At 40.2% G+C, this 21,092-nt stretch overlaps 1 pseudogene; it reads right to left on the reverse strand.

The window, feature by feature from the left end:
* Positions 1–10,662: 10,662 nt before the first annotated feature.
* On the reverse strand, positions 10,663–11,606 carry LOC132662345 (olfactory receptor 52B4-like; annotated as a pseudogene).
* Between the last annotated feature and the right edge of the window lie 9,486 nt (positions 11,607–21,092).

A 21,092-nucleotide genomic window follows, 5' to 3' on the forward strand; every position in this document is an offset into this window, starting at 1 on the left:
AAGTGTGCATGGTATGATCTCAATTATTTTATACTTATGAAGAGTTGTTTTGTGACCCAGTATGTGATCTTGGAAAATGTTCCATGTGCACTAGAGAAGAAAGTATATTCTGCTGCTTTGGGATGCAGAGTTCTAAATATATGTGTCAATTCCATCTGATCCAATGTATCATTCAGGACCCTTGTTTCTTTATTGATCCTGTGTCTAGATGATCTATCCATTGTTGTAAGTGGGGTATTAAAGTCCCCTACAATTACCACATTCTTATCAATAAGGTTGCTTGTGTTTGTGATTAATTGTTTTATATATTTGGGGACTCTCACATTCGGCACATAGACATTTATAATTGTTACCTCTTCCTGATGGATAGACCCTGTAATTATTATATAATGCCCTTCTTCATCTCTTGTTACAGCCTTTAATTTAAAGTCTAGTTTGTCTGATATAAGTATGACAACTCCAGCTTTCTTTTGACTTCCAGTAGCATGATAGATAGTTCTCCATCCCCTCATTTTCAATCTGAAGGTGTCCTCAGGTCTAAAATGAGTCTCTTGTAGACAGCAAATAGAGGGGTCTTGGGTTTTCATCCATTCTGATACCCTATGTCTTTTGGTTGGAGCATTTAGCCCATTTACATTCAGTGTTATTATTGAAAGATATGGGTTTAGAGTCATTGTGATGTCTGTAGGTTTCATGCTTGTAGTGATGTCTCTGGTACTTTGTGGTCCTTGCAACATTTCACTCACAGAATCCCCCTTAGGATGTCTTGTAGAGCTGGTTTAGTGGTGATGAATTCCTTCAGTTTTTGTTTGTTTGGGAAAAACTTTATCTCTCCTTCTATTCTGAATTACAGGCATGCTGGATAAAGGATTCTTGGCTGCATATTTTTCCTGTTCATCACATTGAAGATTTCCTGCCATTCCTTTCTGGACTGCCATGTTTCAGTAGATAGGTCTGCTACTATTCTTCTGTGTCTACCTTTGTAAGTTAGAGCCTGTTCATCCCTAGCTGCTTTAAGAATTTTCTCTTTATCCTTATATTTTGCCAGTTTCACTATGATATGTCGTGCAGAAGATCGATTCAAGTTACGTCTGAAGGGAGTTCTCTGTGCCTCTTGGATTTCCATGTCTGTTTCCTTCTCCAGATTGGGGAAGTTCTCAGCTATGATTTGTTCAGGTACACCTTCAGCCCCTTTCTCTCTCTTCTTCTTCTGGAATTCCTATGATACAGATATTATTCCATTTGATTGTATCATGTAGTTCTCTAATTCTCCCCTCATATTCCTGGATTCTTTTCTCTCTCTTTTTCTCAGTTCCTCTTTTTCCATAATTTTATCTTCTAATTCACCTATTCTCCCCTCTGCCTCTTCAATCCATGCTATGGCCACCTCCATTTATTTTGCACCTCATTTATAGCATTTTTAGTTCCTCATGACCATTTCTTGGTCCCTTTATCTCTGTAGCAATAAATTCTCTGCTGTCCTCTATGCTGTTTTCAAGCCCAGAGATTAATTGTATGACTATTTTTCTAAATTCTTGTTCCATTACAATGCTTAAATCATTTTTGATCAATTTGTTAGCTGTCGCTACTTCCTGGAGTTTCTTTTGAGGAGAATTTTTCTGTTTCATCATTTTGGGTAGTCCCTGTGGTGACTCCAATCTGCAGGGCACTTCCCCTGTGCTGTCTGGAGTAATGTGTTGGTGGGCAGGGCCACAGTCAGACCCGATGTCTGTCCCCAGCCCACCGCTGGGGACCACAGTCAGACTGGTGGGTACCTTATCTTCCCCTCTTCCAGGGGCAGGACTCACTGTGGAGTAGTGTGGCCCCTGTCTGGGCTACTTGCACACTGCCAGGCTTGTGGTGCTGCTTCGATGGGATCTGGCTAAGGGCGTATTAGCTGGGGTGGATCTGCAAGGTGCACAGGGGCAGGAGGGGCAAGCTTAGCTTGCTTTGGTCGGTGGTCCCCTGTGGGAGGGGCCCTACAGCACCAGGAGGGAGGCAGGCCCAGCGGAGGGGTGGATCCATAGAAGCACAGCATTGGGCATTTGCGCAGTGCAAGCAAGTTTGGTGATGGGAACTGCTTCCCTTTGGAATTTTGGCTGGGGGATGGGAGAGGGAAATGGCGCTTGCCAGCACCTTTGTTCCCCTGCTGAGCTGAGCTCTGTCACCTGGGGCTCAACAAACCTCCCTCCCAGCATCCTCTCACCCTCCCTGCTCTCCGAGAGCAGAGCTATTGACTTTTAACATTCCAGATGTTAAGTACCGCTGGCTGTCAGAACTCACAGAGTCTGGCCCCTCCACTTTGGCAAGCCAGACTTCAGGGCCTCTGCCTTGCCGGGCCGGCTGCCCCTCCACCACCACCCCGGCTCCCTCCCACCAGTCCATGTAGCACGCACCACCTCTCCGCCCTTCCTACCCTCTTCTGTGGGCCTCTTGTCTACGTGTGGCTCTGGAGAGTCCATTCTGCTCATCTTCTGGTGGTTTCCTGAGTTATTTAGGCAGTTGTGGGTGGAATCTAAGCGATCAGCAGGATGAGGTGAGGCCAGCGTCCTCCTATGCTGCCATCTTCCCAGGTCTGCAGATATGATATCTTTAGAGTACTCACTCTATAAGCCAATGTAATAATGCTCCCATCAAAATATGTAGGGTAACAGAACGGATAAGAAAACAAGATCCATCTACATGCTGTTTACAAGAGACCCACTTTAGACCTCAAGACACCTTCAGGTTGAAAGTAATGGGATGGAGAACTATCTATCATGTTAATGGTTGAAAAAGAAAGCCACAGTAGCCATACTTATATTAGACAATCTAGACATTAAAATAAAGACTGTAACAAGATGAAGACAGGCATTATATCATACTTAAGAGGTCTATCCACCAAGAAGACGTAACAATTGTAAACATTTATGCGCCAAATGTGAGAGCACCCAAATATATAAATCACTTAATCACAAACATAAATAAACTCATCGATAGTAATACCATAATAGTAGGAGACTTCAATACCCCACTTACAACACGGGACAGATCATCTAATGAAAAAATCAACAAGGAAACAATGGCTTTGAATGACACACTGGACCAGATGGACTTAACAGATATATTCAGAACATTTCATCCTAAAGCAGCAAAATATACATTCTTCTCCAGTGCACATGAAATATTCTCCAGAATAGACCACATACTGGGACACAAATCAGCCCTCAGCAAGTACACAAAGATCGAGATCATACCATGCATATTTTCAGTCCACAACACTATGAAACTTGAAATCAGCTACAAGAAAAAATTTGGAAAGGTAACACATACTTGGAGACTGAAAAACATCCTACTAAAGAATGAATGGGCTAACCAAGAAGTTAAAGAGGAGATTAAAAAGTATATGGAAGTCAATGAAAATGGTAACACCACAACTGAAAACCTCTGGGATGCAGCAAAGGCGGTCGTAAGAGGAAAGTATATAGCAATCCAGGCTTTCCTAAAGAAGGAAGAAAGGTCTCAGATACACAACCTAACCTTACAACTTAGAGAGCTGGAAAAAGAACAGCAAATAAAACCCAAAACCAGCAGAAGACAGGAAATAATAAAGATTAGAGCAGAAATTAATGCCATCGAAACAAAAAAACAAAAAAAAGTAAAACAGATCAATGAAACCAGAAGCTGGTTCTTTGAAGGAATTAACAGAATTGATAAACCACTAGCCAGTTTGATCAAGAATAAAAAGGAAAAGACACAAATAAGTAAAATCAAGAATGAAAGATGAGAGATCACAACCAACACAGCATAAATAAAAACAATAATAAGAGAATATTATGAGCAATTATATGCCAATAAAATGAGTAATCTAGAAGAAATGGACAAATTCCTAGAAACATGTACACTACCAAAACTGAAACAGGAAGAAATAGAAAATTTGAACAGACTCATAACCAGTAAGGAACTCGAATTAATAATCCAAACTCTGCCAAAAAACAAGAGTCCAGGGCCAGATGGCTTTCTAGGGGAATTCTACCAAACATTTAAGGAAGAGTTAACACCTATTCTCTTGAAGGTGTTCCAAAAAATAGAAATGGAATGAAAACTTCCAAACTCTTTCTATGAGGCCAGCATTACCTTGATTCCAAAACCAAAGACCCCACTAGAAAGGGGAACTACAGACAAATTTCCCTGATGAACATGGATGCAAAAATCCTCAACAAGATATTAACCAACCATATCCAACAATACATTAAAAAATATATTCACTAACACCAAGTGGAATTTATACCTGGGATGCAGGGCTGGTTCAATATCCACAAGACAATCAATGTGATTCATCACATCAATAAAAAAAAAAAGACAGGAACCATATGATCCTCTCAATAGATGCAGAGAAAGCATTTGACAAAATACAGCATCTTTCTTGACAAAAACTCTCAATAAAGTAGGGATAGAAGTATCATACTTGGAGATCATAAAAGTCATTTATGAAAGACCCACCACTAATATCCTCAATGGCAAAAAAATGAGAGCTTTCCCCCTAAGGTCAAGAACAAGACAGGGATGTCCACTCTTGACACTGTTATTCAACATAGTATTGGAAGTCTTAGCCTCTGCAATCAGACAACACAAAGAAATAAAAGGCATCCAAATCGGCCAGGAGGAGGTCAAACTTTCACTCCTCGCAGATGACATGATACTCTATATGGAAAACCCAAAATATTCTACCAGAAAACTGCTAGAAATGATCCATGAATTCAGCAAAGTGGAAGGATATAAAATCAAAGCACAGAAATCGGTTGCATTCCTATACACCAATAATGAAGCAATAAAAAGAGAAATCAAGGCATCGATCCCATTTACAGTTGCACCCAAAGCCATAAAATACCTAGGAATAAATCTAACCAAAGAGGTAAAAAATGTAGACACTGAAAACTATAGAAAACTTATGAAAGAAACTGAAGAAGACACCAATAAATGGAAACATATTCCATGCTCCTGGATAGAAAGAACAAATATTGTTAAAATGTCAATACTACCCAAAGTAATATACATATTCAATGCAATACCTGTCAAAATAATACCAGCATTCACAGAGCTAGAACAAACAATCCTAAAATTTGTGTGGAACCACAAAAGACCCCGAATAGACAAAGCAATCTTGGAAAAGAAAACCAAAGCTGGAGGCATCACAACCACGGACTTCAAGCTGTATTACAAAGCTATAATCATCAAGACAGTATGATACTGGCACAAGAACAGACACTCAGATCAATGGAACGGGATAGAGACCCCAGAATTGAACCCACAAACATATGGCCAACTAATCTTTGACAAAGCAGGAAAGAATATCCAATGGAATAAAGGCAGTCTCTTCAGGAAGTGGTGCTTGAAAACTGGACAGCGACATGCAGAAGAATGAATTTGGACTACTTTCTTACACCATACATAAAAATAAACTCAAAATGGATGAAAGACCTCAATGTAGGACAGGAAGCCATCAAAATCCTCAAGGAGAAAGTAGGCAAAAATCTCTTTGATCTTGGCCATAGCAACTTCTTACTCAACAAGTCTCCAGAGGCAAGGGAAACAAAAGCAAAAATGAACTATTGGGAACTCACCAAGATAAAAAGCTTCTGCACAGTGAAGGAAACAATCAGCAAAACTAAAAGGCAACTGGTGGAATGGGAGAAGATATTTGCAAATGACATATCAGATAAAGGGTTAGTATCCAAAATCTACAAGGAACTTATCAAACTCAACACCCAAAAAACAAATAATCCAGTGAAGAAATGGGCAAAAGACATGAATGGACACTTCTCCAAAGAAGATATCCCAATGGCCAACCGACACATGAAACATTGCTCAACATCACTCCTCATCAGGCTAATACAAACCAAAACCACAGTGAGATACCACCTCACACCTGTCAGAATGGCTAACATTAACAACTCAGGCAACAACAGATGTTGGCGAGGATGGGGAGAAAGAGGATCTCTTTTGCACTATTGGTGGGAATGCAAGCTGGTGCAGCCACTCTGGAAAACAGTATGAAGGTTTCTCAAAAAATTAAAAATAGAACTACCCTATGACCCAGCAATTGCGGTGGGAATGCAAGCTGGTGCAGCCACTCTGGAAAACAGTATGAAGGTTTCTCAAAAAATTAAAAATAGAACTACCCTATGACCCAGCAATTGCACTACTAGGTATTTATCTAAGGGATACAAGTGTGCTGTTTTGAAAGGGCACATGCACCCCCATGTTTATAGCAGCACTATCAACAATAGCCAAAGTATGGAAAGAGCCCAAATGTCCATCGTTGGATAAATGGATAAAGAAGATGTGGTGTGTGTGTATATATATATATATATATATATATATATATATATATATATATGTGTGTGTGTGTGTGTGTGTGTGTGTATATATATACACACACACATATATATGCATATATATGTACATATATATGTATATATATGCATATATATACATATATATATGTATATATGCATATATATGTACCCCCACACAGTGGAGTATTACTTGGCAGTCAAAAAGAATGAAATCTTGCCATTTGCAACTATGTGGATGGAACTGGAGGGTATTATGCAAAGCGAAATTAGTCACAGAAAGACAAAAATCATACGACTTCACTCATATGAGGACTTGAAGAGACAAAACAGATGAACATAAGGGAAAGGAAACAAAAATAATATAAAAACAGGGAGGGGGACAAAACAGAAGAGACTCATGAATATGGAGAACAAACTGAGGGTTATGGAAGGGGCTGTGGGAGGAGGAATGGGCTAAATGGGTAAGGGGCACTAAGGAATCTACTCCCGAAATCATTGTTGCACTAGATTCTAACTAATTTGGATGTAAATTTAAAAAAATTAAAAATAAAACAAGTTTAAAATAAAAAGAATCTAAAAAAAATTAGCTACTAAGGAATTAGTTTCATGATGTCTACACTGGCTTTTCTCATGCTTTTCTTTCCTGGGAAGTCTATATATATATATATAGTCTATATATATATATAGTCTATATATATATAGACTATATATATATATAGTCTATATATATATATATAGTCTATATATATATATAGTCTATATATATATATAGTCTATATTATATATAGTCTATATTATATATAGTCTATATATATATAGTCTATATTATATATGTTATATATATATAACAACTAACAACTGGAGAATGGTATCTTCCCGAATGACAAAGACCCTTTAATGCTTCAAAGGATAATCTCTACCAGGATACAAACCCTAACAGTCCTTTCTATAATCTAGATGAAATGTATTTCAACATTTGTTTTTGTCTTTAAAACATCATCTGTGTTACTTTTATATAAATGAAGACCAACCAAATGAGAACTAGCAAAGTCCATTTATTCAGAGAGTACTAGTAGGGAAATCAGCCACTTACGTCATTTGGATTTTGGCAGAGACTTAAAGGTAGGCAGGGGAATGGGAAAGTTTTAGAGTGGAAAAAGGGAAGACTTCAAATGTGCTCTAATTGAAGGCTGTTAAAGTGAAGAAGCTGTAGGTGAGCTAACTAGAAGTGGGGCATCCCATGTTATTGGTTAGGGGCACATATTTGTCTTTTCCTGGTTGGCCTAAGTTGGTAGCAGGAACAAAAATTAGAGAAGCTGTCACTTATTCTTCAAGACCTGGATGTTTGGGGCGGACTGTTACAGGGTTCATTGTTTGGCTTCCTAGATTGATATTAGAGACAGCAGTCTGACTACAAGTCTTGACTTGTAGGAGGCTGGCTATTGTAGATAACAAATTGGTTTCCTGGGCAAGTTGCTTCAGGTTGTGGGTCAGTGTTCTATATTTATATATGGTCTGGTCATTGTCCCTCTGTGTATTCAGTCACTGCATAAAACAAAAAAAAATAAAATTTACATTTTCAGAGAATTGAACTCTTAAAAGTATCATCAGACTTTAATTTTTTCATAGATTTTTTGTTTTCTAATGTCTGAAATAAAACATCACCAAGTAAGAAAAAAAAAGAAAAGGGCGCAGAGCCACAGAGTGGTGAGATGTCACAGGGATTACAATCTTACATGGGATGTTATGATGGTTAATTTTACGTGTCAACCTGGCTAGACTTTGGTGCCCAATTATTTGGTCAAGCACCAGTCTAGATGTTGCTGTGACGATGTTTTTTTAATGTGATTAATATTTAAATCATTAAAGTTTGAGTAAAGCAGATAACCCTCCATAAGGTGTATAGGCTTCATTCAATAAGTTAAGGGCCTTAAGAGCAAAGACACAGGAGAATGGAATTCTGCCTTCAGATTGCAACATGGTATTTCTGCGTGAGTTGACAGCCTTCTAAACCAAAACCATAACATCAGCTCTTTTTTTCATGAAAAGGAAGAAATAAAACTTTATTTTTCTGAAAACAACATGGCTGTACATATGCAGGAAAAACTACAGATAGAATCTACAACAACAACAAAGCTACAAGAACTAGTAAGTGGAATAAGGTAAAGCTGCAGGATGAAGGTCAACATATAAATCAATTGTGTTTCTACAGATGTAGAATTCAATATTGTTTGGCAACTTTGGAAAACAACGCACATTTGGAAAAGAAAATTTTTTTAAATACCACTTATAGTAGCTTCTCAAAACAAACTTCTGAGGGACTAAACACACAAACAGCAAACAGCAACAGATTCATTGATACAGAAAACAAACTGGTGTTGCCAGAGAGAAGAGGGGTCTGGGGATGGGAGAAATTAGGTGAAGGGGATTAAGATGTACAAATTGCCAGTTATAAAATAAGTAAGTCACAAGGATGAAAAGAAGAGTTTGGCAACTGTCAGAAGAAAATCACTGCCCAAGATTCATCTTATGTAATTCTCCAGTCTAGGGTTAGAGAGGTAAGAGAAGAAGACACAGAGAGGTACCCTGATCTAGTTCTCAATTCTGTGGGGAGAAAGTTAACCAAGGCCCCAAAGACGCTGATATTCAATGACATATTAGAGACTTTGGAAGAAACATGTACAAAAATCACATTCATGCAATTTCACTAGAAACAGCAACACCTGGAGTCATTTGACTAGTATCTTACCTGCTTCCATAAACTGGTGCTAAAGCTTACTCCATCCATGGAGAGGATTGCTAACAAAAAAAGAATGCCAGCTTCCACATCAAAATTATTTCTGCTTTGCTGTCATCATCAAGACAGCATGGTATTGGCATAAAAACAGACACATAGACCAATGGAATAGAATAGAAACCCCAGAACTAGACCCACAAACGTATGGCCAACTCATCTTTGACAAAGCAGGAAAGAACATCCAATGGAAAAAAGACAGTCTCTTTAACAAATGGTGCTGGGAGAACTGGACAGCAACATGCAGAAGGTTGAAACTAGACCACTTTCTCACACCATTCACAAAAATAAACTCAAAATGGATAAAGGACCTGAATGTGAGACAGGAAACCACCAAAACCCTAGAGGAGAAAGCAGGAAAAGACCTCTCTGACCTCAGCCGTAGCAATCTCTTACTCGGCACATCCCCAAAGGCAAGGGAATTAAAAGCAAAAGTGAATTACTGGGACCTTATGAAGATAAAAAGCTTCTGCACAGCAAAGGAAACAACCAACAAAACTAAAAGGCAACCAACGGAATGGGAAAAGATATTTGCAAATGACACATCGGACAAAGGGCTAGTATCCAAAATCTATAAAGAGCTCATCAAACTCCACACCCGAAAAACAAATAACCCAGTGAAGAAATGGGCAGAAAACATGAATAGACACTTCTCTAAAGAAGACATCCGGATGGCCAACAGGCACATGAAAAGATGCTCAACGTCCCTCCTTATCAGGGAAATACAAATCAAAACCACACTCAGATACCACCTCACGCCAGTCAGAGTGGCCAAAATGAAGAAATCAGGAGACTATAGATGCTGGAGAGCATGTGGAGAAACAGGAACCCTCTTGCACTGTTGGTGGGAATGCAAATTGGTGCAGCCGCTCTGGAAAGCAGTGTGGAGGTTCCTCAGAAAATTAAAAATAGACCTACCCTATGACCCAGCAATAGCACTGCTAGGAATTTATCCAAGGGATACAGGAGTACTGATGCATAGGGGCACCTGTACCCCAATGTTTATAGCGGCACTCTCAACAATAGCCAAATTATGGAAAGAGCCTAAATGTCCATCAACTGATGAATGGATAAAGAAATTGTGGTTTATATACACAATGGAATACTACGTGGCAATGAGAAAAAATGAAATATGGCCTTTTGTAGCAACATGGATGGAACTGGAGAGTGTGATGCTAAGTGAAATAAGCCATACAGAGAAAGACAGATACCATATGGTTTCACTCTTATGTGGATCCTGAGAAACATAACAGAAACCCATGGGGGAGGGGAAGGAAAAAAAAAAAAAAAAAAAAAAAAAAGGTTAGAGTGGGAGAGAGCCAAAGCATTAGAGACTGTTAAAAACTGAGAACAAACTGAGGGTTGAAGGGGGGTGGGAGGGAGGGCAGGGTGGGTGATGGGTATTGAGGAGGGCACCTTTTGGGATGAGCACTGGGTGTTGTATGGAAACCAATTTGACAGTAAATTTCATATATTAAAAAAAAAATAAATAAATAAATAAAAAAATAAAAACACACAAAAAAAAAAAAATTATTTCTGCTTTGTGAACAATGCATAAACCACCTGGTCCTGGATCTGTTTGGTCTTTATCCCATACATGATGGGATTTAGCATAGGAGGAGCCATAATGCAGATACTGGCCAGCAGAACATGAATATGGGGTGTGATGTGGCATCCAAACTGCTGAGTAAGTGTTGTAAAGATCCCAGGTCCATAAAAGAGGACAATGACACGGACATGGGAGCCGCAAGTATTGAGAGCTTTGTGACAAGCATCTCCAGAAGGGATGCAGATGACAGCGTGGAGAATCAGCACATATGAAATAAAAATTAGCACGATACCTAAGACCACTGTTGACATTAGGACAAAACCGCATACCAGATGTTTAGTCATATGTCATTACAGGAAGCACGGGCCAAGACAGTATGCTTACAGGCTGTATTTGGGAGGATGCTACTTTTGCAAAAAGCCAATCTTTTCAGAAGAAACGTTATAGGGAAAATTGTACCATAACTTCTCAGAAAGATAGTCAATCCAACTTTCCCAATCAGTGCACATGTAAGAATAGTGGTGTATCTCTGTAGGTAGCATACGGCAATGTAGCAGTCAAACTCCATCACCAGCAAGATCCCTGACTCAGAGATGAAGGTGGTATGTATGAAGAAGAGCTAAGTGATGCAGCGATCCAGAGAGATCTCCCCAGCACGGAACCAGAAGATGCCCAAGGCCTGAGTTACTGTGCACGTGAAGAGGACAACGTCTGCTCCGGCCAGCATGCAGAGGAAGAGGTACATGGGTTCGTGGAGGCTGCGCTTTGTGAGGATAATGCAGATGAGCAGGCTGTTCCCAAGCAGGGCGATGACATAGGAAATGAAGAAGGGGATGGAAACCCACACATGCTGGTCCTCAAGGCCAGGAATGGCCAGCAAACAGAAGACCATGTGACTAACAGCAGTGTGGTTTAAGGTAGTCATGCCTGGATCAGACAAGTTTCCTATTAACAGAGAGGAAAATTCAGTTCATACACCAAGATTGTTTTTGCTGTTGCCAGCAGCTTTTCACATTTATCTAATTCTATTCCATTCTGAAGGTGCCAGGAACTATGATACTAAAGGTAAATAAGATGATTTGTTCAAGCAAAGGGGAAAAAAAACAGAGAGAGAAACAAACCAGGAAAGAGACACTTAACTACAGAAAACAAACTGAAGGTTGACAGAGGGGAGGTGGGGAGGAGGTGGGTGGGGAATAGGTGAAATAGGTGATGGGGATTAAGGAGAGCACTTGCTGAGATGAGCACCTGGTGTGTATGGAAGTGTTAAATCATGGAGCACCTGAGTGGCTCAGTCGGTTAAGCATCCGACTTCGGCTCAGGTCATGATCTCATGGTTCTTGAGTTTGAGCCCTGCGTCAGGCTCTGTGCTGACATCTCAGAGCCTGGAGTCTGCTTCAGATTCTCTTTCTCTGACCCTCCTCTGCTCACGCTTTGTGTCTCTCCCAAAAATCAATAAACATTAAAAAAAAATTTTTTAAAAAGGAAGTGTTAAATCACTGTATTGTACACCTGAAACTAATATAACACCGTATGTTAACTGGAATTTAAATAAAAACTTCTTAAAAATAAAAAATAAATTTTAAAAAAGATGGTTTGTTTTCTAAATAAGGTCCTAAGCTCATAAGAGACATTTACATTAATTAAAATTAAATTATTAAGTTGACATATTAGTTTTACAAGTAAATTTTAGTATGGAAACACAATGGAAGTAATTCTCATTGTTTATATTTGTAATGGTTTTAAGAATGACTTCATATCTGAACTTAGCCTTGAAAATAAAGTAGGATGCCATCAGGTTGAGGAAGTATCAAGTAATGAATGGGGGAAAGTCATCTGAGAATTCAAGAAGAAATGCTTGGCCCACAAATGCAAAATATGTTTAAAGCAGCTTTCAGCTCTGTGAGGCTGTGATGCGGCAAATTTGGAGCAGTTAGAAAAAAAGATGGCAACAAAAGTAGACTGACTCTGAAAGTAAAGGGGATGAACTTCATCAGTTAGGAAAAAAGATCAGCCATGAACAGTTTTGAAATTGGAAAGCACTTTGGATATATTTATCTAACAACTATGTGGAAGAGAGAAGTGGTGGAAAAAGAGAGCAAAGACTGGAATTTGATGAAGTTTGCCCTAGTGAGAGAAATTCATGTATTGATGAATTACTATTGCAGTGAAGTAAGATCAAGAAAGTATCATCTTAAAGTAGCTTCACATTTTTCGGCAGTGATATGAAAATGTTACTTACTACACACCATTCATTTCTTCTGCCAACACAGGCTAGTAAGGACTGTCACCATCCACTGTTGCAGGGACTACGGCCAGAGTCGCAAAAGATGAGTCCGCAAACAAACTGCAGTTAACTGAAGGTCCTCGTACTAGAGTCGGAATGAGGCCCCGACTCCAGAATGAAGGTTCTTTTTATTAGGATAATTGCTAAAGACTACGTGCATAAAGTCAGCTAAGCAAGTGTGTTAATCAATCTAATGGTTTAGCTTTTCAAGGTTGAATTTCGAGTTAATTGGTTTTTATAACACTAGGAAGGGTCAGGTGTAAAGGAGGATCCGGCCTTGGACAATGTTAATGGCTCTAGGCTTTCTGAGCCGCAGCTGTGTAAACATGTCCTAAGGTTTTGCACCTTCTCCAGCCCTTCCCTTTTGAAGTCTTTTCCTTTGATGCTTCTCTCCTGCATCTCCCACAATCCACTTCTTAGAACAGAAATTTCAGCCTCAAAAATATCATTACAACTCAAAGCACAGAGCTGGAAACTTTTCAAAATTTCCTGGACGTAATTTCCTCATCTTTGAAATGGGTTAAGAAAAAGAGACCTTTCTAAACAACTGGAAGTGAGATGCCCTCCCGACCTGGGGCAGGTTCAAGGGGTGAGCGCAGTGGAACAAAGACAGCCCCCCAACAGGCAGCCATATCCTACCCCCTTCACCACAGGGTCAAGACCAGGAATAATACTACAAAGTCTTCATAATTACTTATCATTGAAACTCCACCCACTTTTGCTATTGCTTCATTGCTAATGTCTCTAAAAAGAAAAGGGGTAAATTTTTGGTGAAGACACAGAACACTGTGTCCTGAATCCAAGCCAGGAGAAGTGTGAGAAGCTGAGAGATGGCTCTGTTGTCCAGTGTCCTACAGAAGAAAGAACCAGGTGCTAACATGGATCGAGGCAAAGCAGGACTGTGAGGACTGGTGGAGAAGACAGAAAAAGAAGTTATTGTCTTCATCATTGTATTCACTCCATGTCTGCTCAGTGTCTTGCACGTAGTAAGTGCACATGCAAATAATAGCCTCGCTTCCAGGTTTGTTCTCCTCACCTATAAATTTAACATCGAGGGGGTGCCTGGGTGGCTCAGTTGGTTGAGCGACTAACTTTGGCTCAGGTCATGATCTTGTGGTTCACGAGTTCAAACCCTACATCGGGTTCCATGCTGACATCTCAGAGCCCAGAGCCTACTTCAGATTCTGTGTCTCCCTCTCTCTCTTCCCCTTCCCTACTCATGCTCGCTTGCTCTCTCTCTCTTTCTCTCTCTCTCTCTCAAAAATAAATAAACATTTTTTAAAAATTAATTTCCAGACCAGGAAAATCCAGTCCTATTTTCATTGCTATATTGCCCCTGAGAAATGGCTAACACTGTCCTGAAAATAAAATCACATGAACAGAGCCCCCAAGAGGCTTGTGAAGTTGTGCGTGGGTGGACAGCAGCTACCACTAGGTCAGTCTGTGGCCACACAACTATAAGAATAAATAGGGATGGGGGGAAAGCCATCCTACTGGAGAAGTAGATAGAAATCGAAATTGCTATGAAAATGCCACTGGGGGTGATGGACAAGTGTGTGTGCCACTATACTGGCAAAGGAATAGCAGGGAAAAGTGATGAAGGGAAAGAAACTAAGTCTCAAGTAACTAGAAAGAGAAGAAGAGGACCAGCTTACACAGGTTGATGGACTCTGGATATCTTGGAAGCAGCACACAGAAGGGTTCTTTGGAGTAGAAAAGAATATAGGCTACGGAGCTTGCCAGTTGGGGGCTGGTCTCTGGGTGAACTTGCATGAACTGGAATGGCTCCTTATGTAACTCATGGCCACCTTAAAAACCTTCTCGAGTGACAGGACACCTGGGTGGCTCAGTTGGTTAAGCATGGTCTCTTAGTTGACTTCAGCTCAGGTCATGATCATTGAGTTCAAGTCCCACATCAGACTCCACACTGACAGTGCAGAGTCTGCTTGGGATTCTCTCTCTCTCTCTCTCTCTCTCTCTCTCTCTCTCTCTCTCTCTCTTTCTCTCTCTGCCCCTCCCCCCCAAAATAAATAAACTGGAAAAAAAACACCACTACCTTCTCAAGTGCCTCATGAAGGCTTCTGCAACTTTGATCCAGGCATCTTCAATCCCCTGGACAAGTTGCCTCTATCCCTGATTTGTGCTGTGGAGCCATGGCACCAACCCAGGGCCCTCTCACTGTCTGTCCCCTACATCAGGAGTGTGCTCACATGATGCCTCTTGCCACAACTCATTCTTTCCCCTCCTTTGATTTCACAAGAAGTCTAATCATCAGAGCACCTACCTCAGAGATATTGGCCTATTGTGTTTCCCAATTGACTGTAAACTTTCTGAGGTCTGTTTAAGATATGTATGCTCCCATAATCCAGAACACTGAGGCACCGTGTGATTACTCTGTAATGATAAATACTGGATGGAAAGTATAAAGGGTGATGATAGGAGCCATGAATGAGGCTCTTCTGATGCCTAAAATGTTCACAGTAATCAAGGTCTGCTGCTAGTGTGGAATCCTCTCTGGAGGGACTTGAGGCTCCAAGCACACTGAGAGCCAAAGTGTGGGTGCAAGCCCAAAGTCTCCCCCCTCTCCCCTCCTAGACAGCCCTTTCCATTCTACTGGAACAGTCCATACTTGTACCTCCAGTCTAGGGGTGTGCTGGTAAAACAGCTCCTTAAATTTTTTTTTAGAAGCCCCAGTTTTACAGTGCCTGACAATTCCTTAGGTGAAAATATTCCTGTGTCATCAGCTTCAAACTATGAAGATGATATCCCTATATGCATATTATATATTGCATATATATAATAAGAAATATTATATATATATATATATCTTAAACAGACAATTCTCAGACCTCAGAAACACTGACTACAGGCCACTGTCCTTGAGGTAGGCAGTCTGATGATCAGAACGCTCTTGCAATCAGAGGGGACAGAATGAGCTTCAGCCCCTGCTGCTGTCCCTGTTCAACACACCTGACTCCCCACAAAAGTCCTAATACTTTCAACCATCAGCCTTATGCCCCATAACCCCACAATTCCTGGTCTTCTTCCTGAAATTTCATTTCATAGCAATTAAAGTTTCACCTGCTTCAAAGGGAGTCCTCACGAGCTAGAATGGGATGAATCAAGTAAAGGCTGAGAAACAGGCATCAGGCAGCAGAGATTTATGCATTTGCCTAAAGACTGCAGAGGAAGCTGATACCCAAGGGACCATAGCAGAATGTACATGGGTCAGGTCCTGATGGTTCCTCAGTCATGCCCACACCAGCTGCTCCTCCAACCAAGATTACATGTATACACATATTATTTTCAAGAAATTCAATGTTAGCATTGTTATGTGAAATATCCCTATTTCCATTATAATCGGAAGTAGTAAGCATTAATCCCATTATCAATCAAAAAATATAACTTGAGGAGGAGGGGCAAGATGGTGGAACAGTATGGAAGGTTTTTTTGTGTCTCACATCCATGAAATACACCCAGATCAACACTAAACCATCCTGCACACCTAGAAAACTGATGGGAGGATTAACGCAACAATCTGCACAACCTGAACCACAGAATTCAGCAGGTACGCAGCACTGACAGGTGAACTGGGGGAGAGAGAAGCTGTGGAGGGCAGAGAGCCACTTTTGTATGTAGAGAGAGGAAAGAGATGGGGGGTGGGGGGAGTATGGGAAAAGCACCCACCACCCCCCAAAGCAGCTGGAGAGAAAGTGAAAAAGTGGAAACAGCTGTAGGGACTGAAGAATAAAGGGAGAAAGGAGAAAGGAGAGTGTTTAAATTCCATTAAGACTCTATATAAACAGGGGGAGCACAGAGTCTGAAATGCCGCAGCTCGATGCCTGGTGGTGCTCTGGTGGGAAAGGCGAATCCCCAGGAGCAGAGAGTGAGACCTGCGAGGTGTACAGGCAACATGGGGAGAGGAGGTTCCCCTGCTGGAGGACATTTGGTAGAGGCTGTGAGGCCACCAAGGTCCCAGCAGACCCCAGAAAACAACTACATTTGCTGGTGCTGGAACAAGGACATTAAGGGGGAAGCCTGGTGCCAGATGTGTGTTGTGATTTACCATAATCCCTGAAACACTGCTGCTACACAATCTTGTGAACTTTTTCTGGGGCGTGCTGGCACCCAGTCGCAGTCTCTGGGCATCAGCAGCAGCATGGTCCCCCAAACATTCCTGGGTGCAGCTGGGTGACCAAGCCATTGCTTGGTGAGACCCTCCCCCAGGGGATCTGAGTGGGCCCAAGCCGCAGTCCCTCAGAAGTGAGGGGTCGGGAAACACAGCCGCATCTGAGATAAAACTCAGGAGGGAGGTGCCCCCTGGCAACCTGATGGCTTGGTCACAGACAGTGTAAAAGTGAGAAGTGGATGGAGGCCAGAGACAGAGGACTGGTGCACGATTGCTGGTCAGGGAGAGCACAGAGTTCCAACACTAGAGACTGAGTAGCTAGGTGATGCCATTTTCACTCCTCCCACGCACGTGCATACACACCTACAAGCACCATAATAATTCACCCCAGTAAGCCAAGTAGAGCCATCTAGTGGAGAACAGAGCCATTAAACTAAGCCCCTCCCAACTGGGCCAATATCACTTTTCAGGAACACCACAAGTCTCTCCACCTGCTTAGTTTACAGATTATAAAGTGCTTCATAGTTTCACTTCTAGGGGAAAGGATGTAATTTCAGTCATATTTCAGTCTACTGGCTTGTCCATCTATTCAATTATTGTTTCTTTTTTGTTTCTTTTCTTTTTCTTGAATACAGAAAGAGAAAAAATTTATTTTTATTTTCAATTTTTATTAAAAATATTTTTCTTTAATTTTTTCTACTATATTTTTTAATTTTTTGTACATTTTTCAAATTCTATTTTACTTCCATCATTTCATTTTATTCTATTTCATTGTATTCATTTGTTCAAATTTTCAAATGTTTTCCTTTTTTTTCTTTTTTTTAATTTTCTTTTCCCTTTTTTCTCTAATCTGTGAAGATCCTTTCAACAACCAGATAAAAACACACCTAGGATCTAGCATCATTTATTTGATTTTTTGTGTTGTTTTTAATTTTATAATTTAAAAAGTTTTTACCTTATTATTCCTTTTCTTTCTTCAAAATGATGAAATGAAGGAACTCACCCCAAAAGAAAGAGCAGTAAGAAACGACAGCCAGGGACCTAACACAGACACAAGCAAGATGTCTGAACCAGAATTTAGAATCACACTAATAAGAATACTAGCTGGGGTTGAAAATAGATTGGAATCCTTTCTGCAGAGATAAAAGAAATAAAAGCTAGTCAGAATTAAATAAAAAATGCTATAACTGAGCTGCAGTCTCCAATGGATGCCTCAGTGATGGGTGAGACAGAACAGCAAATCTGCGATAGAGAGGACAAACTTATGGAGAATAATGAAGCAAAAAAAAGGGGGGAGAATACGGCAAAAGAGCATGATTTAAGAATTAGAGAAATTGGAGCACCTGGGTGACTCAGTTGGTTAGGCATCCAACTTCAGCTCAGGTTATGATCTCACAGTTCATGGGTTCAAGCCTGTGGTGGACTATATGCTGACAACTCAGAGCCTGGAGCTTTCTTCAGATTCTGTGTCTCCCTCTCTCTCTGCCCCACCCTGGCGCCTGCTCTCGCTCTCTCTCTCTCTCTCTCTCTCTCTCTCTCAAAATTAAATAAACATTTAAAAAAAGAAGATTTAGAGAAATCAGTGACTCATTAAAAAGGATCATCAGAATCAGAGGGGTCCCAGAAGATGAAGAGAGAGAAAAAGGGGTAGAAGGGTTATGTGAGCAAATCATAGTGGAAAACTTTCCTAACCTGGGTAAAGACACATACATCAAAATCCAGGAAGCACAGAAGACTCCTATTAGATGCAACAAAACCTGACCATCGACAAGGCATATCATAGTCAAATTCACAAAATACTCAGGTAAGGAAAGAATCATGAAAGCAGCAAGGGAAAAAAAGTCCTTAAGCTACAAGGGAAGACAGATGAGGTTTGCAGCAGAAGTTTCCACAGAAACTTGGCAAGCCAGAAAGGAGTGGCAGGATATATTAAACGTGCTGAATCAGAAACATATGCAGCCAAGAATACTGTATCCAGCAAGGCTGTCATTCAAAATAGAAGGAGAGATAAAACGTTTCCCAGACAACCAAAAATTAATGGAGTTTGTGACCACTAAACCAGCCCTGCAAGAAATTTTAATGGGGACTTTCTGAGGGGAGAAAAGATGAAAAAAATACATACATACATACATACATACATACCAAAAGCAACAAAGACTAGAAAGTACCAGAGAACACCACCAGAAACTCCAACTCTACAAGCATCATAATGGCAATAAACTCATATCTTTCAGTACTCACTCTAAACCTCAATGGACTCAATGCTCCAATCAAAAGACATAGGGTAACAAAATGGATAAGAAAACAAGATCCATCTATATGCTGTTTACAAGAGACCCACTTTAGACCTAAAGACACCTTCAGGTTGAAAGTAAGGGGATGTAGAACCATCTATCATGCTAATGGTCAACAAAAGAAAGCCAGAGTAGCCATACTTATATCAGACAATCTAGACTTTAAAATAAAGATTGTAACAAGAGATGAAGAGAGGCATTATATTATAATTAAGGGGTTTATCCACCAAGAAGACGTAACAATTGTAAACATTTATATACCAAATGTGAGAGCACCCAAATATATAAATCAATTAATCACAAATATAAGGAAACTCATTGATAATAACACCATAATAGTAGAGGACTTCAACACCCCACTTACAACAATGGACAGATCATCTAAACAGAAAATCGACAAGGAAACAATGGCTTTATATATATATATATATACAGATATATTCAGAACATCTCATCCTAAAGCAGTGGAATATGCATTCTTCTCCAGTGCACATGGAACGTTCTCCAAAATAGACCACATACTGGACACAAATCAGCCCTCAACAAGTACAAAAAGATCAAGATCATACCATGCATATTTTCAGACCACAACGCTATGAAACTCAAAATCAAACACAAGAAAACATTTGGAAAGGTAACAAATACTCGGAGACTTAAGAACATCCTATTAAAGAATGAATGGGTCAACCAAGAAGTTAAAGAGGAAGTTAAAAAGTACATGGAAGCCGATGAAAATGATAACACCACAACCCAAAACCTCTGGGATGCAACAAAGCAGTCATAAGAGGAAAGTATATAGCAATCCAGTCCTTCCTAAAGAAGGAAGAAAAGGGGCACCTGGGTGGCTCAGTCGGTTGGGCGGCCGACTTCGGCTCAGGTCATGATCTCGCGGTCCGTGAGTTCGAGCCTCGCGTCGGGCTCTGTGCTGACAGCTCAGAGCCTGGAGCCTGTTTCAGATTCTGTGTCTCCCTCTCTCTGACCCTCCCCCGTTCATGCTTTGTCTCTCTCTATCTCAAAAATAAAAAACGTTAAAAAAAAATTAAAAAAAAAAAAAAAAAAAAAGAAGGAAGAAAGGTCTCAGATACACAACCTAACCTTACAACTTAAAGAGCTGGAAAAAGAACAGCAAATAAAACCCAACACCAGCAGAAGACAGGAAATAATAAAGATTAGAGCAGAAATTAATGTTAGCAAAACCAAAAAAACAGTAGAACAAATCAATTAAACCACAAGCTGGTTGGAGCATTAAGGAATCTACCCCTGAAATCGTTGTTGCACTCTATGCTAACTTTGATGTAAATTTAAAAATAATAAAATAACAAAGAAGAAATAAAGAAAAGAAAAGGAAAGAAGAAAAGAAAGAAAAGAGAAAAGAAAAGAAAAGAAAAGAAAAGAAAAGAAAAGAAAAGAGAAAGAAAAGGAATGGGAAGACAAAGGGTTTGGGCTGGGGGCAGGAAATGTGGTGATGTGACTAAAAGCTATCTGGGGAAGGGATACAGGAAGTGGCAGAATATAAGGGTTTTTTTAGTAAGTTTGTACAGATCCATTTCAGCACGGATTCCCAGTCTCTGGGAATGAGAATGTTCTTCCCTTTCTGGAACAGAAAGGGCACTTTTCTCAAGGGAAATTATATAGCTACTTTTTAGGTAGGAAGGGGTAATTCAGAGAATTCTTGTTGTATCTTCTGTTTCTTAAGCACCT

This window comes from Panthera onca, chromosome D1, assembly GCF_046562875.1.
Source record: "Panthera onca isolate mPanOnc1 chromosome D1, mPanOnc1 haplotype 2, whole genome shotgun sequence".
Lineage (NCBI taxonomy): Eukaryota > Metazoa > Chordata > Mammalia > Carnivora > Felidae > Panthera > Panthera onca.